A 24,913-nucleotide genomic window follows, 5' to 3' on the forward strand; every position below is an offset into this window, starting at 1 on the left:
CCGCATCTCACCTTCGCCCCCTTTCACTACTAGTTAAATCCACTCGCTTCTCAGGTATTTGAATATGGATGCCATCTTTCACGGTGTTATTGGCCTGCTTCTCCCTTCCCCGTCCTTCATTTTACAAATGATCTCTCAGCAGTAATGAGTACACGTCTAAAAATACCCTCCTTGTCCAGAGAGCTGGATGTGTCGTCGTGCGTACTGGGCTTTAACAGATGTTAATGGTTATAGAACATCAGAGCGGTGTAATGAATAGAGGCGCAGCTACTGCGACTTCATTTAGAGCGAATATTTTAAGATTCAACACGCATCCTCACCCACCCATTGAAATTCCTTAGCCATGGATTCAGTTTAGTCACCCCCTCCCTCACAACCCCTCCTGGCTACCTTTTTAACACACCGGTGGTGTTCCCCATTGCTATGGTAACACTGCGTGACCTTTACCGGGGAGGTCGAGCTCATGTGAGTGTGTTGCTTGAAAGATTTCATTCCAGCTCTCCACTCATTTGTGGTCCTTGCTGTTGGAAATGTGGTGCGATTTGACAGATGAGGGAGATTTTCTTATTGGACTTGATGTTCGGGGGGTAGGGGGGAACGTAAGGTGATGGATGAAGCCGTCACCTCCCTCTTCTAATTAACTGACAGGGTCCCCTCACTGTCCGCATTAGGTTCCAATGGCTCAATTCGTGGAGAAATGTGTAGTTTCCTTGTGTAGCTTGTTTGCTTTACCCAACCTTTGCCAAACAGGTAAAAAACAAAGCAAACTTGGATCAAGTTTATCTTTGCCACCTTCTTTGAAGCCACCCAGCAGTCAACATTGGAGAGGTTACCAGCCAGACTACTTTTATTGACAAACGGCTACTGTAAGCTATAGATTTGGCCATGAATTTGCAAATAAAAGTGCTATATACGTGTCTGAATAGGCTAGACTCTCCTCACAGTCTCAAAACCCATCAGCTAGTGTGCTGGCTCTCTTTTGTTTGGACTTCTGGATATCTGAGTAATGGATATGTGGTTCATGACTTCCTGCTCCATGTGGCAATCATCATTTATGAAAGCAGAACCTGAAGGTATAATTAACACAAGCTATAATCAAAAGCTAAACCTCTGTGAGGATAGCTGATGGCTGGGAGATATCAAACGTGATTGGTCAACAGAACTTAAACTACAAGAAAAGCTTCTGGAGCCAAAAACTCTGATCCCTTACTTATGGATTCTGCATTTTCATATGCAAAAAATTGGAATATTGCCAGAACAATGTATTGAAATTTACTAATAATTTAAAATACATGTCTAATTATTCTTTTTTGCAGTTCTTAATTTGCACCATGAACACTCCACAAACTCAGCTATAAATGAATTTTAATGACAGGATTATTGCTTTTTCCTGCTGTTTAATTTTTCTAAAGATAGCACCGTTATCATGAATGGGTTTTGACCACAAACACTAGGAAGTGAAAATCTAATCTCATGATAGTCCCAGCAGATATCTGTTTATAGAGAATACGCTTCTCAGCTGACCAGCCCTTTGCACATGATAACACACTGTACTTTGCTTAATATGTTTAAAGATAGCTGCTAGGTTACATAATAGTTCCATCACTTCATTGGAAATTCACCTTTTCGTCCTTTTATTTGGTGACAGAATAAAGAATTCACATTTTGGTTCATCCTGCTGACTTAGCTAATCTATGAGTTTATGCTGAAATTTCCCACTTGTTCAGTGAAACAGAGCTTATAGTGACATTAAGAGTCGATTAGTTTGCTGCAGCTAAATAAAGGATGGAAAGAAAACAGGGGAAGTCAAAAGTTTAATTGGTGCTTGCAACAGCTACAAAAACTTTTCTCTAGGAAAGCAAGCAGAAGTACGTCAAGTGGTTAGCACACCAAGAAGGTTTTGGCTTCACCCTAACCTGGATAAGCGGTTAAAAAGATGGATGGATGAATAAGAGTGGTAAGAATCCTCTAAAAAAAATAGAAGTAAGGAAAAAGCCCCTTGCTTGGTTTTGATTTCTGGAGCAAATATCTGGAGCACTAACATTAACTCGAAGTCTCCTTTCATGATTTAAGTGGTAAAGGATGGTCCTTTTAAACTAGAAATACAAGGCAAAATAATAAGATTGGAACCACATGCCTGTTGGGAACAAACTAGTCATGCCTTTGTCTGAATCAGGCTCAGTTGACGAGGCAGTCTGCAGTCAGATAGCAATAATTTGAGTTTACAAACCTGGACTTTACACGGTGATAAATGATGACTGTGTGACCACGTGGGGAAAACACTCTGGATGATTTCATCGGGCCTCTGAGTTCACTACAACCGGCTTATAAGTGCCAACCCGGCAAAATGTCTGCAGCAGTAGAGTCAGCTGTGAGTGGGACCCCACACCTACCCTTTCTTCTCTCTCTCTCTCTAGGATGGAGACATGGAGACCCCAACCCCCACCACTACCACCACCTCCGTTTCCTTACCGAGGGTTAGAGTCTAATTCAGACAAGATGTTGAATGTTCAACAGCCTCCTTTTCTCATTTGTGGTACAGACCTAGATGAAAAATCAGTGAGCAGTAGGAGCAGACCTCTCTGGAGGGGTTTCATTAGATATTACAGTCTAAGCTTCCTCCAAGGTCGAGGCCAAAGATGGCTCCTATTTGCACCTTATTTCATGGCCAGGAAGATAATCAACCCACGCAGAGTCCATCTGGTTCATATGGAGGTCTTCTTTCGGCGTGGCTATCGTAGCACGCAAAGCAAGAACAGCTTGCACACAACCTAAATGAAAGACAAACTATTAGAAGGGAAACAAAGAAAGATTTGTTTTCCATTTCAGAAAGTAACTTTGCCGGCGTAACCGGACGACTCGTGGACTCATGCTCGCGTACTGCAGCATGTGACAATCTCACGAGTTTTCGAGCTCCAGCTATCAGTGAGTCTGTTGTCTTTGCACAGTCTCGCTGAGCCTCATAATGCCAGTGTAACCTCCCCATGTGTCCTCATGGTCTGCTTAGTGTCCTTCACAGGCGGTAATCAGATACAGTGAACTGATTGTGGAACAAACAACCCGGGGCAGTCCAGCTGCACAGGAGTACCATTTCAACCCTTAAATGATGATGTCACTGCTCCCATGTGACAGGACTCAGTTTCACTGTCAGATCAATTATTCACAGCGTTTAATTGGATCAGCTGAATCCAGATCGCTCCAGGGATCCATTTCCAGTAACAGCAGCTGCAAATAAATCCCGAGCAAGCACACAAGACATGAGGCTCCAGATCAATATCGCACTTCAGCACACCTCACTGACTTTATAACAACTACCTAAAAGACATGCAAGTTTGCCTCGCTGGAAGGGTTTAATCCATACGTCAAAGCATACGCTTCCTTTTTTCAAATAAATCTGGGCCGCGACGGGAGAGACGGGAGGGGAGGTGATGATCTCAGTGCACTGGGTGAAGGCCAGTATGTGATGAGGCTGCATTCATTAATCACACAGTTTGTACAGTGGTGTTCACAGCCCCTTAGTCATCAGATATTCCCCCGGCCTCTGCTCCACTTCTGCCTTCAACTCATTACGAGGCCTCCCAGTCAAAGATGGCCTTTGTGCTGGAGGTGGGGTCAGAGAAGACAGTCCTACTCCCCCCTGCTAGTCTCAGGATACAGCGTACAGTGCAGGAAGCCTATTCACAAAGCAGGGGTCAGACCATAAGGCCTGGGTCTCTGTGGAAAAGGGGGGGAAAGAGCAGCACATTCATCTACAGTTGCACATAGTAGTAGGTGGAAAAGTTCCTTTTCCAACTAAACACAGTGGCCTCTGTTTTTACACGAAACCCAGTGTTTATCTTGTCTCTTTTTTCACGTGTTTCTCTCTTTACAAGCCATGTATTCAGCTTGTGTTCCATTTTTTAAACCTGTCTCCGTCTTATCAATTAGTACACTTGAATGGAAGTACTCAAAGATAGATCCATACCATGGAGCGGTCATGCTAGTCGCTGAAAGCCCATTAAAAAAGCTTTATGAGGCCTCTGGTTCCCATCATGATGAAATTACCCTGAAAGCATGAATACGGCTCTTTCATGCCCTCTGTGTATGCTGTTCTATAACGCCTATAGAAGCAGAGCTCACATAGTCCCGGTGTCACTTGGCAGGTTTTCAGACATGTTCTTTGGTAACAAAAATTAGCCTGGCTCGGACTTTAGCGACATTCATGTCATATTTTTTGACTGAATTCATTGAATGGCAGATAGGGCTGTTCGATATAACGATATATATCGGATGACGATATGAAAACGTCTACCGTTTCATATTACGCTATTGTTTGTTTCGTGGTGTCGCAAAATAAACTGTTTACGGCAATATTTTTTCATCGTTTTGATGGACACTGTAGTATTAATTTCCTACAGTTCTCTCTTTCTCTTATATTTAAAATAATCACACTACGGATGGACAAGCGACTGTTTTTATGCGTTAACATTAGCAACAACGGGTAAAACCATCCGGTGGCTCCGCCGGCCGCTTGTGTATTTTCCACATAAACCTTTCACAATAAAGCTGAAGATCCTGTTGAGGTTTTTCAAAATAAACTGAATCACGTGAAAGAGTAGCAGAGTGTTTACGGATGAGAAGCAAAAAAGAGCCGCCAGGTGCTAAAAAATAAACCTTAGAATTAGTGATGAGCGATACCACTTATTTCCTTTCCAATCCGATACCAAGTAAAATTCAAGGTGGTATTGACGATACTGATCCGATACCGATACTCTGTACAAAAACTTAATGTTTCATTGTATTTCATAATACAATATATAATTGTATTATGTAATTGTAATAATATAGCTTCATAATGATTACAGGACATCAGACTACTTGTTCTTATTGCTTAATAATGCAGAATTATAATATAGAAATAAAAACCTGAAGTTGTGCGCTATTTCAACATGTTGCCTGCCTGCAGCACTAAAGGACTCCGTGAGAGACGTCTGTCTCGCCCTAGCAGCACCTGTCCCTCGATCTCCTCCTCTTCAGTTCGCCTCAACATAAGCTCCTCATATTCTGTGATACGAGGTCAGTGGTCAGTGGTGTTGCCACAAAACCTCACTATCTTGTCACATGTATCGCAAACCGCATCTTGGCTGTTTGTGGAGGTAAAATACGTCCACACATGACTCCGTTTATGCTCAGCCATTGTTGTGAGTGCGCAGGCCAAGGGGCTGCCACACATTTATACAGCCGTATTTCGCATATGACAATGAAAGAGAGGAAGTAGTTCCTTCCAATTTAGACGATCCGAATGATATAGTTTCTTTCCATGGTGTTCCTGTTAATGAAAAACTACAAATTTACCCCAAAGTACTAAAGTATCGATATTTTAATATGAGAATCGATTCTAGATAATAAATTACTGGTATCGGAAGAATCGATATTTCAATATCGATCCGCACACCACTACTTAGAATCAAACATTAGAACAGGCTTTTCCCCGCAGCACACCGTGTAATAAATACTCACAAAGAAACTGTCTGAAAATATATAGTTTCATGCATCGATCAAAACACTTGACTCCAGATACACGACCAGCTAAAAAAAAAGCCAAAAAACTTCACGCAAATCGAGTTGCCCGAGATTCACAGAATTTACAGAAAATGTAAAAACTTTCTGATATATATCGTTGTTGGGACAATAAATGTCTTATATCGAGATTACTACTGACAGATGTGCAGTCGGTTCACACCTCGCCAATCTGCTTTTTTGCAAATATAACAAAACACCTAGCTAGTTGTTAGCCTATCTTTAGGTCTATTTTTGTAATAACTTTAGGTATAGCTGTTTATATTAATACATTAGCATAAGCAGCAGGTAAAGTAATGGACCAAACATGATCACTGGGTTTGTGCTGATAAATGTCTCCCAGAGTCTAACTATATTAATCATAAGTGCTGAGAGGAGGGTGTCGGCCCACCTCAGTTTGTACACCCACCAGCTCCACAATGACCTTGTGACTGGTGACCCTTCTGTTTCTTTTCAACCTAAGGGGACAGGCTGTGGAGACCCAGCTAATCGGCTTTGTTCCCCACTCAACTGCAGCTCTAATAAGCCTATTGATCTGGATCTGCATTGATCCGTTGTAGAGGCTGGAGCCAGGTTGGGTTAGCAGGTTGTATGTGTGTATGTGTGTGTATGAATGGTGAGGCGAGATGGGTTTGTAATAGGCATTTGATAATCAATGTGCCTTTCTTTTTTGGGCAGTTGTGTGTGGGTTATTTTTAGGAAACAAAGCATTGTGTTCTGTGAAAATTAGCCTGACTTTAATCTCAGTTAGCTGCATGAAACACTCTGAAGACTTGACAGTGCCTTTATATTTGTATGAGTTACTGTAGATGTCTCTCTGTATGCAAGAAAGTAGATCCCAGTGATTAACAGCTTACAGTGTAAAGCTTTCATGTTAGTGAAGACGCTAGTGATGGTAGGTGTAAGATAGTTTACATATTCAATATGCTGCACGTATATGATGAAAGGGGCATTTTATCAGGTCAACAGAGACACCGCTGTGGAATTTACTGCCTGGCTGTGCAATAATAATGCAGCATGTGAAGTGCTGCGTTTCTCAGATGCTGCTGTTTATTCATGTTATGAAATATGTGAGTCAATTATGTGATTTAGTCGCTTCAGCATGCACCATAATGTGAGTAATTCACACCAGGCGCTGACTGAAGTTTCTTAAAAGCTACTAGACAGAAATCTGGGAGAGATTCATAGTGACAGAAGAATGAAGCCTACAGAATGTTGAGAAAAAACATATTTCTGTCTGATGCCATGAAATGCTTTGCCACAATAAGGATGACCTCTTTGGGACATTGTGTTAGACACTTTACATACAGCAACATACTCTGTTAAAAATTGTAATTTCACTCGAATTTTCAGAAACAGCCAGAAAAATTATCGGTTGGTCTTTTTTTGGTAACTTAGCAGATGTTAGCATGCTAATACTCCTGACTAAGATTCTGGCACACATGGTGTAGTTATTCTTGGTAAACATCAACACAATAGCATTGTAATTATGAGGGGCTTTTTTTTTAGTATGCTGGTGTTAGCAAACTCTTAGTCTCACAGCAGTGTTAGCATAGCTGTACTGTGCTGTGTAAAAGTTACTGTATCCTCCTCTCATTCCTTTATATTCTGCTACAAAAATGGAAAATTAGTGCAGCAATTTATTGAAATGTGTGCAACCATAAATGGAAAGTATATAAGGCAAAAATTGAGTTTGTGCAGCTCTAACACCAAAGACAGTTTGGTGTGGTATTTGGTATTTGGTATGACCACCATTACTCCTCAGCCCGAAGTCTCTTAGGAAATCTTTAAGTAGTCTTCAGGAATAGTTCTCTCTCCTGGCTTCTTGAAGGACATTCAGAGCGTTTCTTTGGATGTCGGCTGCCTTTTGTTCTGTTCTGTGTCCAGATGATCCTGCACTGCTTCAATAAAGTTGAGGTCTGGACTCTGGGGAGGTTAATCCATGACTGATAGTGTTCCATTGTGTGTTTTTTCTACCCAGGTATGATTTTATTGCACTGACAGTGTGTTTGGGATCATTGTCCTGCTGAAAAATGAAGCTGTTGCCAATCATGTACTTTCCAGATAGTATTGCATTGTGGATGAAAATCTGATGGTACTTCTCTGAGTTTGTAATTCCATCGATTTTGAGAAGCTCTCCAACACCATTAGCTGGAATACTAACCCAAATGATGACAGAGTCCCCACTGTGTTTTATAAATTGGATACTCACTGTTGTACCGCTCTCCCGATTACCTCCGTACATACTGACAGTGATGTAAACTAAACATGTCACGTTTGAATTAATCACTTCATGAGACCAGTTGTTATCTTTAGTCCAATTCTTGTGTAATTTAGCATACCTCAGCCTTTTTCCCTTAAGAAGCCACCCTTCCACTGAAGCCATTTCTGATGAGGCTTCAGTGAACAGTGCTTTTTAAGACAGGCTGCTAGTCACAGCCTAAAGATCCTATTTATAATTGCTTGCTCTTTGCTAAGTTGTCTGTTGTCTGTAGACACAACACTGGTTCATCCTTTTGCGTTAGGAGCCTTTAATTTAACGATTCGTATGTCAGAGTTAGGTGGCTTTAAAAATCATTCTGGTGAAAATGATCGAGTATTAGTATTGGACTGAAAAGCAGCCAATGTTTAAAAAAAAATCTTTAAAGAACTTCAGCAAGCCTGAAGAACACTCTTGTAAAACAACAACAACAAAAAAGAAAATCATAAGAAAGTCTGGCTCTTTGGAAGCAAGATAAAAAGAAATAAGCGGTGTCTCGGGAAGAAATAAAAAAGGGGCCACATTGAATGGCTGCTTGACGCTGCGGTGAACTCATGACTAACGTTAAACATGACAAAATCTGCGGCCTATTTCCGACCTCTTACATAAACATTCTCTGTTGTGTCCTGAGACCTGACAAGTCTATTTCATAGCATCCTGCCAAAAAAGGCTGTGAGACTGGGCTGCTGTCAGGACTGTACACAAATCCTGGGAGAATCCTCCAAAACAGAATGACTCAGACCGTGATTGGTCAGGAAAATGAGTTGTCTAAAAATCATCTGCACCGAGCCACACCTTGTTTACTCATGGCTCATGCTCTTGACCGGCATTCAAAGAGAAAATGATTGCTTCCTCGCATACTGTAACCCAGCAATCATCATACGTCTGATGTTCACAGCGCTTCCTGGATAAAGGGAAAAAAGGAATAAAGTCAACTCTTTTGTAACAAACATAACCTGACAGGAGAAAAGGCTACGATAAGGGAGCGAGGGTAGTCGGAGCTGACACTGGGTTAAATACATTCGAGTTGCAGAAGTGAATTAGGGCAACAAAAGGGAGCTCAAATGGAACAGACAAGCCTCGCTTCCTCCAGGGCGATTATGAAACTAGTCTTTACAGTGAAATGATTCTCCATTCTGATGTTTTCATGAAACATTTCTATTTCTGGACTGTCCTCCTATCACCCTCTCTAACCAAGCACACAAGCATCAAAACACGCTCGGCACACTGAGCATCACTCTGAGAGTTATTGCGGACGGCAGATGCAGTCATCCAAACATGGAAAGAGTGCAACGGTGAGTCTGCTTCTCCAATTCGAGACGTGCACTTCTATCAGTGGGGGAAAAAATGGGGGGAAAGTATAAAAACTGTACATGTATGCATGCACACCCTTTTCCTGGTGTTCACAGAAAAAACTAAAAAATGTAATCAGGGTTGAGTAACATTAACATTGCATAATTTGTCTTTGTTTCCTCTGGGACCGATGTGGAAACTGTACTGAACAAAACGTCTTCTAACATCTATGTCTCGTTCCCTCCCATCTCCCCACACAGCACAACAAGCTCTTCCCCCCAACCCCCTTTCTGCGTCTTGGCCCTGTGGCGACAAATACTTCATGTTCGCCTTCCCTTACAGAGTGTAATCACCAGTCACTGTGTGTGTGTATGCATTGCAAATATTCTCAGATCACCCAGCCAAGTCTGCCCTGCCCCCGTCAGACAGCAAAACGCTTGCATGTGTAATTTTTGGCCCAGAGGGTTGATGAACGAAAAGAAACAGTTGGTGTGCATGTGTGTGTTGTCTACTTGTGCCAACATGTTGTTTTTTTTCCTCTCTCTCTTATTTGTAGATGTGTGCGAGCCTGGAACGCTTTGTGTTTTTGGATCGCAAATCTCTGAGTGGTCTCCGGCCACCGCCTCCGAGGAGGGTCAGAGGTCACGCCGCATATTGTCCCAATATGGAAGCCGCTCCTACAGCTCGGCAGCACAAAGGCTGGCCACACTGAGCCCTTTTGTCGGGCCTGCCAAAGACTCCAGTCGGGTCAACAACTCTGCCTTCAAACCAATTAACAAAGCATTTCTCGTTTGTGTCCCAAATACACACGTTTAAAAGTGTGTTGCTCTAAAAAAAACACGCAAAATAGCAGAATCCTTCCCTCTTTTGTCTGTGCATAATCTCTAAAATAGTATCAGAACCATCTGGCTCAGCCCCAGCTGTTATGAGAGGATGGAGAGGAAGCGATGTAGTTGCTAGGAAGAGGATGGGTTAGAGGTGGTGGTGGTGAGCAGTGCATAAAAGGATGGAAATGGAGGGAGAGCCACAGAGGAGGAGGAGGTATCTGCTGTAAAATCCGGTTATGCAACCCTTTTTGTGTGGCTGGCGTATTGCATCTGTTAAAAATGGAGGAGGGGGAAAGGGGGAAAAAAAAGGAAAACGGCTTTGCAATTAGCGCTCTGTGTCCTGAGGGTCCCGGTCTCCCCCAATCACATCGCTCTGTCCTACTCTCCCCGGCGTGCATGTTGCTAAGCAGATGATGTGACTCAGGAACACATGTGCTGCCATTCTTATGGTGTCAGCGTGGAGCGGGCACGCTGATCGCAGTGATCTGACGGCGCCTGCGTGCACGGTGATGTTTACTGGAACAGACCGGTCGTGGAAATTAATCCAATCTGGGTCGTTGTTTTTCCTCTGCCCAGAAGTGCTGTGAGAATGGAAGATGTGGATGAAGCCCCATGGGCCCCCTCCTTTCTTTTTCCTCATATTTTTGGCACATTTAAAGGTTTACCGAGACGTAGGGTGTGGTCTCCGATACGCGGGTGCTTCCTCTGTGGTGAGTCGGGTGTTTATGGGTCTGGCCCTGTTTCCTGACTCTCAGATAAGGACCACCCACCGAGTTAGGCTTCATCACTCCAAATCCGTCAGCAGCTAATGATCCCGTGGGAGGCTGCAAGATTCTTATGGCAGAGGAGTGATGCAATTACTCAGCATTTATCAAAATCCCCAGTAACACGACTGCTAAGAAAATCATAAACAGTAATATGTAATAGAAGAAAAGTGTTTCCCTTTCTTTGCACGATGCCTTGTTAACATACCTTTTTTTAAATGTGCTGTGGTAACCGCTTTCATAAATACAACATGGAGGCATGTGTCCCCTCAGGCTTCGTTGTTGAGAGGGGCAAAATATGTCAGGTTCAAACAACCTAGCCTCGGCGAGGCCTTTTATCTCCATTGTTGCGCTAATTGTTATAGAGTTCTTTTCAGAGATTAATCCAAGCTGAAACGAGGCGGGTGTGTAATCTGAGCCTGAAAAGATTGGATGTTGAGGTTGTTCAATTAGGTCAGACAGCACTAAAATGAAGCCTCGCAGAAACACTCGAGAGGAGGAAAAGTGCTCGCTATCTGCTTGCATTGTATAAAAAGGAAATAAGATGCCGGAGCTGTATTTCATTGTTGCACACGGCCATAGTTAATGGTCTCCTTCCAGAGTGTGAATGGAAGGTATTTGTGTGAGAGTGTGATGCATTATTTAAGAGTAAACACAGTGGAGACAGGGAGGCCCAGCAGTGCTGGGGTAGTATTGATTGTGACAGGCCAGAGGAGACATGCACACCTCTCTTAAGTGTCTGGGGCTTCTCACAATGCCCCCACAAATCAACTTTTATTGCTCCGGCTTTGGAGTCTCCACAGTCAGCAGCATATCGGGCAAAGCAGCTTAGCAGAGATGGCCTGCGGCAGTCCCACCGTGGGCCTTAACGCTATCAATCGATCATTCATCACCGGTCCCTAAGAAACAAAAACAAGCAGCCAAAAGACAACCAGGGGAGGGAGGTGGCTGAACTGGACTGTGTCACGCTGCTCCTGGCTGAGTGGAAAAACCCTGTCAGGTTTTATTTGTGAACAGTCCACCGCCTGTTCTGTGCTGCAGAAATTGAAACATTTGAGGGAGGAGAGGGAGAAGAAAAGTAATGAGAAAAACTTTCTGAAAGAGGTCGAATGAAATGTGGCCCCCCGGTGCCCCCCACCCACCCGCTCTCATCCTCCCTCCTCCAGCCCTCCTGCACATTCCTCTCCCCTCAGCAGATCTGGCATGCCCCACAGGAGGCGGCGGCAGCAGCAGCACAGTAATCTTTTCAAAAGGGCGGATTTGAGCGGCCGCCAGGGCAGCCGGCCAACTATTTCTCATTTGGAGCTGGCCTGGAGATGACCCTCCTGTTGGAGCCCCACTCTCAGGAAAAACAAAAACGCCAGTACCGAGTAAGGGAGCGCCTTGGCAACGCTGGGGAGCCAGGAACAGACTAGCTAAAGGAAAACAGGGAAACCGCAGGCCTGCTCTCAGGAACATCTGCACCGCCTTCCTGTGTAAAAAGAAAAAAAATTAAACCTAATACTGTCTGCATGCGCCCAAGGGACTTAACAAAAACATGGGAGGGCTGTGTTTCATTCTTTGTTTCTTGGAACTCTGTCTGCATGTCTTTTTTTCTCTCCCCTTTTGTCCATTTCCCTCTCTAACAATTTCCCGAGCCCAATAACCCCCCCAGCTTCTCTTCCCTCTCCACAGTCCTCCTCAGAGCCCTGGAACCTTGCACTTTCAATGGAAGCCCACCCTTGGCTGGGGAGGAGTTGGTCTGGGTCCCTGTTATGCTTGCTCAATGATGGATGGACAGGAAAACTAAGAATCCAAGGCCTGCATTCCTGCTTTTACAGTGGGGTGTGCGGGTGGGGAGAATTCCTGCATGCAATCACTATGTTTGACAGCGACTGCCATGACCTCCATCCAAAGCTGCGGCCAACCCTCAGAAAAGAGTGCCCAGTAATTATTTGGGTGTTTCTTGCAAAAGTATCTTAAAAATCCAGCTTCCAGAAAAAAAGTGAAAACCAAGAATAAGAAGGACAGGACACGAGGAATTTCTGGAGGCTTAAAGGCTTTGAGTCAGACCTAAGACATCAGATTCCACATGCTGGGTTCAGATATCGTGTCTGTATGCAATGTTTACTGCCACAGTGAGCCCTTACTTGGCCACTTGGCCAATAAGACACCCCTGTGGCCAGCTTTAGGAGAGAGACGACAACAAAGAAAGCCCTTATGTTTTCCCTCTAAACCCCATCTCTCCCTCCACCCCCCTCGCGCACACATACTCACCACTAAAAAAAAAAATGCTCCAGTAAAAACTCATCACACATCTGCCAGATCCGCTGAGGCCTGCCTCCAATTATCCGCCCACCACGCTGGAATCCCAGGAAGGCTCTGTCCGGCAGAGCGTTTGATGTTGCCACGCAACATTTGACAGAGAACAGGGCGGCTTTGAAAATCGGAGTGTAAACTTGCCTGCCAAGTTTGACGTGAAGAGAGAGGGGATGGTGATGGTAGCGGGGGGGAGGTGGGGAGGGGTGGTGCAGCATTGAGGGGGTAGACAAGGAAAATGCCACTAGATGGAAAGCAGCTGCTGACGGCTGGGAAACATTGCTTTAAAAGGGCCCAAATGTTGTGCAGGCTTACCAAACCTCAGCCAAGTGGCCAGCATTTACCCTTCTGAGGCCCTCTGCTGATGTGTACGGAGCTGAAAAGGCATTTGTGCCTACTAAAACTATTCACATTCTGGGCCTCAGACAGGCTTAAGCTGAACAGTCTTTGTGTTTAAGTGCAGAAAAATGAAGTGCAGGAAACTGGCGCAAAGGTATTGTTGACTTGCTGTTCTTCCAAATTAATGTTTATGTTATACTTTAGAGTTTTAGCAATGAGCTTCTAATAGTTCCTGTTAGGGTAAAGGTGGACCAGCGCTACTTTGTCTATCTTTAGCACTAATTATAGTTTCAGAGCACTGTGACGAATGTAAAGTGAACCCATACCTGGATGCTGGGAACCTCCCGAGGCAAATGAGGTCACTCGAGCTTCAGTTTGTTTGGAGTCTTTCCCCATTACTGTATCAACATGATGATCTGGGAAGGTGACACCTAGGAGGCGTGCCTGTCATAAGAAGCAGTGGCAGCGCTTCACATAATGGCCAGGCCACACCTCCGACACAAAGGAAAACAAGTACAGTGGAGGAACTGCATTTTTTCCCACGTTTACTGGTGCAGCCAGGTAAGGTGAGCCAAATAAGGTGCTGTGCAAATAACCGCCATTGGACGCACACAAGCTTACACCCACCTCAACCAGTTATCAAAGTTTTCCTTTTGACCGTAAGTTTAGGTGTTCTTTAAAAAAAAGAAAACGCACAAAAACTCCCCCACCACCACCAAATTTGCATAGAAATACCATTCATTTCCATTTCAAACTAAACCAAAGTCATATATGAGCACTCCTGTTCCCATGGCTGTTGAAAATGTGCCAGCGATCATGACAGATAATGTGTGGGATTTGAGTTTCACTGGCTTTAAGCCAATTTGTAAACTCGCCAGCTATCAAACAAGCTCAGCAAGATCTTCCTCCTTTGTTTACTATAATCACCTGGAGTCATTATATGAAACCATGGTATTCTGGCCGCGACTGACTAGCCCTGAAATAAAGCGCAAGTGAGCCGTGCGACTACGTAACGTTGCTCCCCTGTCAGTTGTAGCATGATATACCCTCATAATAAGCCCGAGTTGGCTCACATGGTGTAAGAATATCATTGATGACTTGCACATAACAGCAACTGGAAACTGAGCGATGACCCACGCCCACTGTTGTCTCCTGCAGGAGAGCAGCAGAAGTGATACACGACTCTTTATCTCTCTCCGTTTAAGCTACAGATAGTGTTTCACACTCTCTTCCGCACCAGAAAAGATCACATTGTCCTTTTTGACGTGCTGGGCCACACTATCTGCTCAAACAGGTCCAACTCACCGCCGCTCACACAGACATCGGCTTGTTTGACCGACACATAACACACGGAACATGTGACTCACATGGTGACATGCTGAATGCATTAAGACAGAGTGTAACATAAGGAAGAAGGCTAAGAAACTGAGGGCCTCTTTTTTCCAGAGGCAATAAAAGTAGTAATGTTAGCTGCAGTGTTCCACAGGTACTGAAATCTTCAAATACGCGGCTGCTTGGGGGAAACTTTGAAACGTCTTTTCACATTTGCTTCCATTAAATACACAGAAATTGATTGGAAATGCTTTTATCATTAACAATAAATCACATGATTAACGGAACAGCTATGTAGGTGTGAAAAGGCCCATTTTTCACAAATGACACGGTGTGTGGGATTTGTGGCTTTTGTGGTTAGTTATTTTTAAGTGGTCCTAGTTTCACTATTACTGTAGAATGACAGTTTTCAGATGAACACTATTAGGATGAGTGTTTCCTGCATCATCCCCTCTGTCAAGTTTGTTCATGAATCTGTATTTCTGTATTCCTTTCCTGTTTTGCTATGTTCGGTGCCCCCCTGTTTCCTCCCCTGTTTCATTGTTTTGATTGTATACACCTGTGTCTACTTTGCTCCAGCTGTCTCCACTTCCCTAATCATCCCATGTGTATAAATAATTCTGCCTCGGTCATCGTTCTTGCATTTGTGTACTTGTTTGAGGTTTTTTTTTCCTTTTGTTTTTTGATTTTGTCCTTCATGATGTGGACAGTGTTGGACAAATTATCATCTTTTGTTAATTCAGTCTGTCTGCATTGTCCTCACCCCCGCATTCAACACACTGTGACAATAAACCGCTGATTAAACTGAAGGGGGTCGGCTAAATGTCTGAAACAGTCGAGTGAAACCTGCCAAAATATGGAAAGTTTAAATAAAACGTGAATTCTACCGGAAAGAGACCCAGTGCACAACGGAGCAAGTTCCTCTCTGCAGTTTGTGAAACATGTTTCATAGTACCTGACCTGGCTGCTTCGTTAAATGTTGCCTTTCACAATCAGATTATCACGCAACAGAGCAAATTATAGCACGGCATGGGAATGGTTGGCAATTTTATTTTATTTGGGGCCGTGGATGGGAGGCCATGGTGGGACTTTGAGATGCTGCATTGGGAGCAGGAGTCAGATACAAAGTGCCAGTGACACAACAATCAGTGAGTGAGGACCAGCCGCAGGCAGACCTCTGGCTGACCTGTGAGTATTGACATAGTAACTACATTTATTGCTTTTTTAACCATTGCAACAGCTTTTCAGCTGTTCCAACAACATGCAGCCTTTTCATCATTAGGCTGCGGTAAGTAGGTTGCTGAAAATGGGCCCACATAAAATGAGTTAGTCAGTATGATCATCGATTACAGTCATTGTCACTTACGTGTCAAGTCAGTTTCATGATATATTAGATAAAAACACCCAGAGTGCTTGTAACACCAAATATTTATATACTAATTTTAGTTATACAAAATCAGACTCATATTTAAGAACACAAAAACCATTACTGATACATATATATAAATATACTCACTTGTCGAGTCATCTATTATAGCTAATTATATATCTGCATACATAAAAATAACAAATCACGTAAAGCGTGATGCGAACAGCTGTCTGCCTGCACGCGCTCGGTGGACACAAAATGGCGGAGGCGATTTGTGCACCCAGAGAAGGCTCTCTCTTCAGTCGAAAGTGAAAATAAATAAATAAGGAAGCAAATCGTGTTTGAATGGATTTACCCAAAGGGCATCAGCTGACTGTCTACAGCTGCTTTTGGCCCACTGGAGTGGTCTCCATGGCAACAGTCATTCCAAATCTGGCCACTGCCTGCCTCGCTCCATCACAACAACAAATCCCATTGATGCGTCTCTGGAATGCGTCGGCCCGTTTCTATGGGAGACCCGAGGCCGTTTGTGCAGCTGCTCGGCGCTGAGTGAATGTACAGTTTCGGCGTTGACTTCGCCTCGCTCTGCTGAAAGTAAACTACACAGAAAATACAAAGGTGGGCCTCTGGCAGTTTAACTCGCATATTTGCAAAGCTCAGAAAAGTGCATCTTCAAAGATTCTGCTCTGCCTGCTGCCCTTCGGTCCTTAGCTTTTAAATAGGGCCCCTCAAGTTCCTTATGAAAATTCACTGAATACAGACTTCAGTTCCCCCCCACCCCCAACATGAATCACACTCTACAGGATAATGTTTGAAGATGAAAATGTGTATTTAGCCCACACATGTTGTCATATCGGCCTTTTCTCTGGGCTTAAAAGCTATTTAGCACCAATCCAGCTGCATCTCAATCATTTGACACTAAGCTTTTCACTCATTAAGATGTAATTGCTGTTGTCAAGCAACTGGCACATCATTAGTCAAAAATTAATTGCTTCTCTGTGTAAAGCAGCCTCCCAATAATAAGTCGGTGTGTAAATAAAGACTGGAGGGGGCCTTGAAGTCAGACTAGTCAGGGCGAGGTACATACTGCAGATCCAGTGAAGGATGAGTGACAAATTATGGAGCCTAATGAGAGAAAACTTACGCCAAAGAGCTTCAAAGATGGTTTGTTTGACGACTGCTACACGCAGTAATTTCTGTGTGCAAGATTAATGAAACCTGCTTCAGATCTCTGGGGAAAGCACATTAAACTCCATTGCTCCCCTTTAGTGTAAGCTATGTGATTGCAGCATGAGGTTAAGGTAAATACGTGTCACCAGGATCCGCGTCGGGAGTGATGAAGTCAGCCCATCGTTTAGCAGTTTATTCATGGTGTGTGGAGCTTGGCAACGATGAGAGATAGACGGAGAGGGACTGATATGGCTGTTCTAAAAGCATCTCTGGAAACCTAACTCGTAATATTGAGTTACTCTAATCAACTACTTCATGCTATTGATCTCGTTTCCCTCTCTGGCTGTCCAAGCAGTGAATGGATGTGAAGAGAACAGTGTGGTCTTTGTGCAAAGTCCCACCCCGCCCTCCTCAGACCTCACTCCATCCACAGAGACTAGTAACCCAAGCTTCAAAGTCACGAGCTCTCCCTCCCCTCCTCCCTCTAAGCAGGTAACAAGACCAGCTGTCGCCATGGTTACAAGCCACAACCAGTCTCGAGACGAAGGGCGAAAGGACGGGAGGCGAGGTTCCAATCACAAGGACGACTCAATCACCCCTCTCCCAGCATCGGCTCTGCTGCACACAGGCAATTTCTTTCTTTGTGCAACATTTCTGCACACACAAGATTCAATCTTCTCGTTGCCATCCGGCTAAATGACGTTCGTCGGGGTGGGGGGAAAGGCAGGAACGCCTCAGAATAGCACGATTAACAGGCTGTAGTGGAGAGCAGAGCCTCAGCAACCAGTTACTGTGAGTCAGCTGTAGAGACACACACAGGCCATCTGCTGCTAACTCACAAATGATGCTTTCAGCCAAAAAGGGAAAATATGTAAAGGGCGTCATGACATGATGAATGCGCAGCAGTTTAACAGGATATTGGCTCATCAGTGTTTTCTGCATATTTTTTTTCCCAAAACTTGCCTCAGGAGTTTCAAATGGGCAGAACCTGAAATCCCCTTATGTAGCATAAATATGATTCATGCTGTTTCATGCAACTGTAAATATGTTTTGAATCTTATGATGTAAAGCACTTCCCAGCTGCTTCAGTAACATGTAATGTTGTCCATGACGACAAAAATAAGACAAAACAATGGCCGATAGATGCCACAGGAAGTCCTGATCCAGATATTTACTAGCTAGACTGGAAGAAAATTGGCCATTGGATTCCAGTGTATCTCAGTGGATTTCCGGCCAATATTGCCATTACCAATTTTAATGACCACTAAATCACTTTGATTTTTACTTTCCACAATAATTAACACAAAAAACCACACACAGTGCATGTTTGAGGTGGATTTTTTTCACTCTCCCCACTCAAAAAAAGTTATTTAACACAATTCAGTGGGCTACACACTGAATTTAGAGGATAGGAAAAAAAGTATAGATCCTACATTCTAGTACTGATCCATTCTAGTATCGATATTTAAATTGATCCCACCACCTCTATCAGTAGCAAACCACAGTGATATTATCATACGGGATGTGACAGCCGATATTTCACCTTCATTTATTTTCCCAAAAGCTAGGACACCTGTCACAGGGATAATTCACACAAGGTGTAATTTAGCTTGGGATTATCATAATGTATAATCATACATCCACACCAGGCAAATAGATGAACTGTTTATAGATCTGTTTGCGCCTTTATCGTGTTTATTTACCATTAATTAAGTGTTTAAATGTAGCTCATGAATGCTAAGTGAAAGGGATTAAACTAAAGTGTTACCAGCATCTGTAGTAAACGCTCTGTCTGTCCACCCATCCATTCATCCAACCCCCAGCTCTGTTAGACTGTTGCTATGGAAACTGAGAGAGGGAGCCAGCTTTGAAATGTGATTCCGCCATAAAATTACAATGAATTCTATTCATATGGATACCTCATCAGCACCACGGCGTGTGATGACAATGCTCATATACCTGTAAGGGATATCTCCATATTCATATATATATATATATATATACACACTGTAATATAAGAGGTGGGAATGTGTGAATTCCAATCAGCTACAAATGCAGGTGGAGCATGTTCTACGCATCAGCAGCAACCAGTTCGGCCCCAGATGTTAACAGCATTTTGATTACAGAAAAAAAAATCACAGAACAAAAACAGATGAGGCATTATGAAATATTAATCAACTTTAAAAAGCTGCCCGTCTGATTATAATTTATTCAATCACACAATTAGCACTGGTTAATTAGCATTGGTAACATTCTTGCATCAATCCTAATAACAACAATGCCGCCAAGTCTCTTTGAAATGCAAAACCTCTGGAAATGCTTTGTCCCGAACATGAAAGACATTTAGACAGCGAAATAATAAATTCCCCACAATGCTTGTCTCATCAGCATTATCATTATTCTTGTGAATAAGGATCTCTTGCAGACGTCTGTGAGGGATGAATCACTTCCATTCCCAACCCACGTTTCCTCATGCATAAATTCTCATTTGTTTCTGTATTAGGGTCATTCTGCAGTAATTGTTTGTTTTACTTCTGATGATTGAATAACAACCTCGCGGCAGTGCCATGCTGTGTTTACCACATGTTGCTATGGTTCATGTGCTCCTTTAATTGGATTTTGTTGTTTCCTGGGAAACAAGGTAACCCACTGTATTGCTCAGCAACCTCACCAATTTACCTCGCGTGTGTTTGAGATGCACGCTGACGGGTTCGAGTTTGGCGTTCGTCTTAGTTGAGCCTAAATATAACTAAATGAGGCACCGGAGTGCAAAACTCAGAGGGGAAATGGAGCCCGCTATTTTACGGCGATGCTGAGGTGCGAACGCGAGGCCACATCCGTGCATTTAAATTCAGCCGGGCTGCTGGTGAACTCACGCAGGAGCGTGGAGAGAGCGCTTGTGCGCGGGGGAGACAGGAGAGTGCTGTGTTCATGTGAACTGATGGGTGAATCATTACGAAGATAGCACACAAGCTGTTGGCTTTTAACTGGCGATGGTCAGGGCAGAGAGAGAAAGCACTGTGACAAGTGGCTTGTAATTACCACGGCTCGCTGCCCGACTCGGCCCCCAGGAGCTGGGCCCCTCTCATGCAGTCTTTCCCCATAAACAAGTGAAACAACAAAAAAAAGCAACAACAACACTAAAACGTCCTTGAGTTTGTCACTTGGGCTGCGAGCGGTCCTCTATCAGGAGCTTCCAGACTCTCGGTCCACTCGATGCCTGAGTGACTAATCGCTTAGTGGACAGGGAACCAGCTAAGCCCAGGGGCACGGAGGAAAACTACTGCTTTTTTTCCATGTGTGTGTGGAGGGGAAAACTGCAGGAAAGTGTGGAGCATGAGTGACACAGAGGCTCTCGGAGACAAAGGAGTGGTGGGAGAATGGTGGAGGATGAGTAGGATATGAAAGGAGGGACTGCCAGCAGCATATCAACACCCTTCAGTTTGCACAAAGTGATATCTGCCCATCTAGGTGCTCACGTCCTCCATGTTTCTTCTCCCCTAACAGTATCCAGGTGCCTCAGTTTTAGAGTGGTAAATTCTTTTAAGGAAAAAAGAGTATGTGCATTCAATAAATCATGCAGGATGAATGCCATGCAGTATTGATGCAGCTGCCTGCAAACGCCACAATTATATAAGCTTGCCTGCATGTATGAATCTGTCTGCAGTGCTTTGTTTACAGCTCTATGTGCACGCGTGGATGTCTCACAGCTCTGCACAGCTGGTGTTTTGAGAGATGAAGAGGAGTCTGCCCCCCCCTTTATCTGATATAGGAGATGATTGGAATATTAATGGAGTACGCAGAGCAAAGCACAAGCAATGCCCAGGCTGATTTATTCAGCAATCAGGAGAATGAATGCAAAATAAGACAAACAGTGTCTGGTGTCAGTGACGTTCAAACTAGGAGGTTTGGAAAACATTAGAAATACAGGACAAAATGAGAAATCCTACCCATGTTTTTTCAGAGTGCTACCTTTTTTTTTTCTTTGGCCTCAACACAAAAAACCGAAAAGTAAATAATGAAACACTGAGGTAAGAAACTGTTTCTCTTCAAAGGCCTCGTTTCATCACCCATTCGTTTATCATTCGCCACCTCTATCATCTCGCGGCGCCTCACGCTCGCTGTACCAGAGCCTCGAGCCCGCCGGCATCAATCAATCCACCCTCCCACACTCCGCTCATCCCTGTGAACCCACCCTGCACGGAAACTCGGGGACGGGAGCGCTGCTGTCATAACGGGCAAGATTAAAATGAAGGGGGGGGGGGATGAAAGAATAAAACCTTCAAAAGAAGCGATGCGGACGAGCCGGACAAATGACGCTCCCGACACGAATGGCAGCTGCACTGACTGTATTTCATTTGTTACCCCGAAACAGCACGGCGTGATGCTGCTGATGACTAAACACACAGCATATTGTTAAAATGTCACCTGCTATTTTTACCCCTGGGTTCACCATGACAGCGATCTCCTCAGCCCCCAGATGCATCGTCGCAATCAGGTGGCCACAAATAACAAGAGCCAAGAAAAACAAACCCCAGAATGTATTCGGGTCAATTTCTCCGGGGATTTTTTGGGGGCGAAAATATTTTTCATGCCATGTCAGCCAGTTCCATATTCACAGTCCAGACTTTATCAAGTTAGCATTTGAAGTGTACTTGTCCAATTTCATAGCACCAATCTATGCAGCAATCAGCTCATATTACTTGACAAGTTCAGCTTCGCATTTGACACCAATTAGTGAGCTCTTGTCAGGGTATTTTTAGCAGTGACAGACAGTGACCGCTTTGGAACATTAACAGCTGTGAAATGATCCTGAATGGCAGCATTTAACCATAACACAGCATTAAGCTGCAGACAGACTGCAGAGCGTTGCTCTTTGAGAGCAAGTGTGTGTATGCAAGTGGTGCAGAGGGAGCCGGCTTCGGAGATGGTAGCCACTGCTCTTTGCTGGAGCCAGGCCAATGTCATTTCACAGCGCTAAGCCTTGTAAGATAAGATGGGGGACATCAGACCCTGACCAGCTCAAATGAATGGGATGTCACTTCTGCTTAGGAGCACGAGCCTTGTCCTCTACACCGGTGAATGCATGTGTGTGTAGACTCTAAACAGAGAGGACACATCCAATCCCAAGGAAAGGGTTCCACTGTCCCTACCCCACATGGTCAGGTGTAATAAGATTTCCCCACCGTGCTGGGAGAAAGAGCCAGGGCATCTGTTCAATGATAGTTGATTTTTAATCTGGCCTGGGTAATTGCCCCGAAACGACGGTACTGCCTGAGTCCTGCAGGATTTTCACTGTAGCCTCAGGCAGGTTTGAACAGGTGGGTTTGCTCCTTTGCCTTCAGAAGCTGGGCACTTCTAATTTTAATTTTCCTCAAACAGATATATGCACATAAAAACAGGTACAACGTGAATCTGGAAGAGGTCTAATTAGTCATGGCGGTGGTGCCAGCGCAATCTCAGACTGGCCGCAGATCATCTAAAGGTTACCCTCCTCAGATGAGGTTGAAAGGTTGTTTATTTCAGACTGTGGGCTGGGGGTGTTGCTGTGGCAACCCTTTTCATGGGTCTGGCACCAGCGAGCACCAGGGCGGAGCTTGGCGTCGGCCTGGGAGGCAGCAGGCACACAGGTGCCCCGGTCCGAGCAGCTGCCTCCCCTGTCAGATAAAGAGCGGCTTGTTGTTTTCTCCCTTTTCCCCCCAACGTACACATCAATCTCCCTCGCCCTTTTCACTTCTCCGTCTCTTCTCTCTTCTCTTCCCCTTTTTTCTTCTTGGCCTTTGATCAGGGATTGGATTTGCTGGTAGAATGACAGAGGCAGGAAGTGCTTGGAGGCACAGGAGGGGCTGCGGGGGGGCCCCAGAGCCGGGGCCAGTGCTGTCCACAGTGCTCTCTGTTTCCTGAGGCCTGCGTCATTCCTGGCTTGGCCTGGCCTGGCCCTGTAGTCACAGAGCCTGGCTTTCAGCCTTGACTCTCATCACAGTCTATCTGTCAGAGTGGCCCAGTCACAACAGCTCAGGCCCACGGATCACAAAGAAAGGGGGGTAGGGGGGTGGATACTAAGGATAAAGCCAAAAGCACAAGAGCATCATGTATAAATCCACAAATAACAAAGGTAGCTCCTCTGTGTCCCCAGGCTGGATTATGGCCTCTGACCCACCCATTCTGTACAGCGTTTGGCTTTTCAAACACTCGGGTAACTTACAATTTAGCAGCTGCCACCTCAAAAGCAACAATAAAAAGGAGATGCCAAAAAAAAAAGTCACAACACCAGCAATTAAAATCTATGACTATAGCTTAGGGGAAAAAATTATCTTGAAATTAGTTCAACTGGAGCCCAGTGCCCTCGGTCCCATTATCATTTCAGCTGAACTGTAAACAAGAATCTAAAAGTGGGCACATGATCATCACATGTTGCTGTTTTAAGCTATCTAAAGTGTACTGTATGTACAAGCAACAGTGAAAAGGAAAAATATAGTTACAGCATAACTCAAAGTGTGCAGTAGAGTGCTGTAAAACAGCAGGAGACACTCAAGCTTTTGGTTTATCAGTAAAAAACTTCACCCGTTATGTATTTTAGCAAGAATAATAAACTTTCTTATTTAGAGTTAGCATACCTAGCTTAGCATATAGACTGTAAACAATGAGCGACTGCTAGGCTGTAGATCTCCGTAAAGTAAAAGTAAAAATAAAATGCCTACCAGCAGTTTTAAAGTTAATGACTCAACGTGTTAGAATTAATTTGGTTAAACAAAAAATGAACTCTGATGTACACCAAGTAGAAAAAAAAGTCTTTTTCCACACACACATGACATCTACAGGAACCTTCATTACGTCACTCTAAATTGCCCCCCACCCCTTTGCAGCTGTAACAGTGTGTGTGGATGTTTTTTTCGCTCATTCATCCAGAAGTGCATTTGCAAGCTCAGACACTGTCATTAGACGCTTGCAATCCCTGCTCTAGTTCATCCCAGAGGTGTTTGATGGGGTTGAGGTCAGGGCTCTGTGCGGACCACTCAAATTCTTTTACACCAAACTCATCCAACCACGTCTTTATGGACATGCTTTCTCTTCCAGAACAGTCATGCTGGAACAGAAAAGGGCCTTCCCAAAACTGTTCCCACAAAGTTGGAAACATAAAATTGTCCAGAATGTCTCGGTGAGTTGAAGCAATAAGATTTCTCTTCACAGGCCAAAGCCGAGAAAAACAATAATTAAGAAGGTGCGGTCAAATACTTTTGTCTATATAGTGTATTTGTCAGTAGAGCTGGGCTGGTGGCTTTTCTCTTTTGTAGTTATTGGTTATAAGTTATGATAACTGCCCTCTGACTGCATGATATCATTATGATGTACCAAGTAACCAATGCACAAGTGACTTAAACTTGCATTTTTTTTAAATGGCCAGCAGGAAGGACGACTCCCCTGTTTGTGAGACGGCATTCGGTCATATGAGAAAACGACCCTCTGCTCCCGTGTCGCTGACCTCGGTAAACACTTTCCTGATGCGTTCATGGGCTCAATTGTGAGGCTAAAGTCTCATTTTAAGTAAAAAAAACAAACCCCAAGTAATAGATACAGGTATGCTTTATGGGGGCAAGCTTGCAGCACTCTTTGTTTTGGGTTGTTGTTTTTTAGTTAGGTCCAAACCTCAATCACACCCAGTTTCAAATATAGAGCAACAAAAGGAAGAGGGTTAACTAAC

At 44.0% G+C, this 24,913-nt stretch overlaps 1 long non-coding RNA gene across 2 annotated transcripts in view; it reads right to left on the reverse strand.

Moving 5' to 3' along the window:
* LOC106097934 (uncharacterized) overlaps positions 1–24,913 on the reverse strand; it is a 66,430-nt gene that overhangs the window by 12,277 nt on the left and 29,240 nt on the right. The gene's annotated exons all lie outside the window — the stretch shown is intronic.

The sequence above is a fragment of the Oreochromis niloticus genome, linkage group LG13 (genome assembly GCF_001858045.2).
Source record: "Oreochromis niloticus isolate F11D_XX linkage group LG13, O_niloticus_UMD_NMBU, whole genome shotgun sequence".
NCBI lineage: Eukaryota > Metazoa > Chordata > Actinopteri > Cichliformes > Cichlidae > Oreochromis > Oreochromis niloticus.